The sequence below is a fragment of the Octodon degus genome, unplaced genomic scaffold (assembly GCF_000260255.1).
Source record: "Octodon degus isolate 3935 unplaced genomic scaffold, OctDeg1.0 scaffold00012, whole genome shotgun sequence".
Lineage (NCBI taxonomy): Eukaryota > Metazoa > Chordata > Mammalia > Rodentia > Octodontidae > Octodon > Octodon degus.
In genome coordinates, this window is record NW_004524588.1 from 5,768,538 (window position 1) to 5,771,745 (window position 3,208).

The following is a 3,208-nucleotide window of genomic DNA, read 5'->3' on the forward strand; positions in this document are numbered from 1 at the left end:
AGTTGCATTCTCTTAATGAATAGAATGATTTGTTCTAATGGTGTTTGTAAATAGGATCACAAGTCCACTTCTTGTACAGCAATTAACCACTAAGAAGAGTATATACAGTGTGTTATTTGTTGAAACTGTACTTCCAATTGGATTTGAAACTGTCTCATTGCTGTTTATCAATAAAACTTTGAAAAAAAATAAAATAAAATTAAAAAAAGGTACTACCTATCTTGATGTTCCTAACAAGACAGAAGATAGCCACACATACATTGCTTACAAAAGCCATTCTGAGTTCATAGAATTCAGATCAAGACTTAGATCAAAGGTTAAAGGATGGCTCATCATTCTTTGCCTTTTTGTAACCAGTCACACCAGGAAAGTCAGACTAAACAGCCCTGACTTAACATTTTTCCTCGCTTTAGTATTTCCAAATCACATTTCCATTTTATGCAGAAGAAATCTGAGATTTCAGAAAGGCAGGTACCTGTGCTTGTAGTATTTATCCAAGGAAAAATAGACCTAGCAAAACTGTCTTAGCAAAGTTCAAGAAGTCAATAAGAGAATAGGAGGGAGCTGTGTAGTAGAACTTGGAATGATTAGACTGACATATTTTTCATGGCTTATCAGATGAAGACAAATGGGAGACAAGAATTAGAATCTCAGATCTTATACTTCCAAGGGCTAGAGAAAGATATATGAAATTCAGAAATATGGATACAGGGAACAGACCATCCAAAACCCAACAAATGAAACTCCTGAAATTGTAGACTAAATGTCTTAGTTTGAGTTTCTGGAAAATGGATCCTACAACAAGGATTTTAATGTAAGAAGTCTGATTGGTAGGCAGTGGTTACAGGAAAAGCTAAAGAATGGGGCATTGAGAATAGGAAGGGGAGATTTTTGGGAAGGTGGTAGAGTGGTGAACATAAAACAAACTGTGTCTCTGAGATTTGATGTCCAAACACTGGAATATAACAATGTGAGAAAGAGAATGAGGGAGGTGGGTCACTGGGATCTAGCAAGGATCTGATGTGAGAATTGAAGCCCACAGGGAGGATGAAGAGAGACTTCAATGGAGAAGAGTTTGCAAGTGGCAAGTTCTCTATGAGTCTTGACTTACTATGTGGGAAGGGCAGCCCATGCCTTCAAAGGCATGGTGACTACTTCTGATGACCTCAGAGGACTCCACAGAAATATATATCAGTAGACCAGAGCAGCAGATGCAGCAGACTGCAGTGGTTGGTGAGTTATTCAGGCTTAGAGGTACCTGAGGAGAGGTTGACTGGCTAATAGCCATCTTGGAGAGGGGCCACCTGAATTAAAAATTCAGAGCAACTGTGGGATGGCTCCATCTAGTAGGTCCACAGTTGGGGTGAAGCTGAACTGAATTCAAGAAGCCAAAAATTTATAAAGAATTGAGTTCAAGCTGACAGAGAGCTAAATTCAAGCCAGTAGGGGGCAAACAGAGTTTGCAGGCAGAATAAATCTGGTTCCAGCCATTCAACTAGAAGCCAGACTGAACTTCAGGGGAACCAAAGGCACAGACTTGCTGGAGTTACCCAGTGCCCCATGGTAAATCTACAACTATTGGCTTGCTGGGATTAATGAACACAGAGCTGGCCTTTGTCTGCTTACTTTGTCTACCAGTGAGAGTGGAGATACATCTTGAAATGGAAAACTTTTTTCTCATTTCCTTTCCCCCCTTGTTCTTGTTTTTATTTTGTTTTCTTTTTCTTAGTAGTTTGTTCTCGTTTTTATGAGTATAAACAGTATTTCTAGTTTTTGTTGTTGTTTTCTGTTCTTATTCTTATTTCTTCTTTTTCTCTTTTCCTCCTGTCTTCTTTTTTCCACTAGTTTCCAAATTTGTGTTATCTTCCTTTGTCCTATACCCTTGTTTCTAATCTCTTGTTTTTCTTGTACTTCTCTATTCCCTCAACCCCTTTTTAAAGTTTCTCCCCTGAAGACAAAACCACTCTATTGAGGACATATTTACGGTTAACAATATTCTGTTTTAGAAGGATTTTTTTTTTTTGGCCCTCTCTGGATGTCTTAAGTGCAGATCTGGTAAGGCATGAGGATATGGTGCTTGAACTACAGAATTCTGAGCCTGAGTGCTTTGCTTAAACAGGCACTTAAACAACTGAGCTAATGGGCAAGCCCCCACAATATTATGTTTTAAGGTTTGTTATATACTCACAAATGTATTTCATATGGTTAAAGGTAGCAAATGAGTACTTATCACAGTTCATCATTTCCTAGGCTATATTTATGTTGTTATTAGTGGTAATTAAAGTAGTTTAGCCAAGGTAGCACAATTATTCTAATCAGTTATTCTTCTGGTATGTCAAGACTGAGATTGCCTAAGTGTCATATATAATACTATAGAGCAGTGCCAAAGAACCAGAGGGTAGGCCAAATAAACAGTGATTTCCATTCCTGATAAATTTCAGGGTAGGATCTTGCAATAGACTCAAATCCCAAAAGACAGCTACACCTGGAAGACATCTCTAAGAAGTACTCATTTCCTAAGTGTTTAAAATACCAGAAATAAAGCTGATTGTCATAAGTAACTTAAAGCATCAACCTAGAAATTGAACTGAGAAAGAAAATGAGAAGATACCTAAGCAATTTCCAGCTCACCAAAGACAAACCCAGGAAAAAATGAGTGGAATAATCTGAAACCCTCATGTCTGTACTATCTGAAGTAGTAACAGTGGAAATAACAATGAAACGAATGAAAAAAAAATCAAATAAGAATAATTTCTCATCTTTTTCAATCATTCCTCAGGTGATGGGCATCTTGGTTGTTTCCAAGATTTGGCTATCACAAATTGTGCTGCTATAAACATAGGCACACATATATCACTATGATATGATGATTTCAGATCCTCTGGGAAAATTCCCAGAAGAGGAATAGCTGGTTTAAAGGGGATTTCCAGTCCAACTTTTCGAAGGAGTCTCCATACTGATTTCCATAAGGGTTGCACCAGTCTACATTGCCACCAGCAGTGGAGAAGGGTTCTTTTTCCCCACAGCCTCTCCAACATTTGTTGTTGGGTGATTTCTTTATGATAGCCATTCTCTCTGGGGTGAGATGATATCTCAATGTGGTTTTAATTTGCATTTCACGAATGGCTAGTGATGTGGAGCATTTTTTCATATATTTATTCGCTTCTTTAATTTCTTCCTCTGAGAAGTGTGTGTTCATCTCGGATGC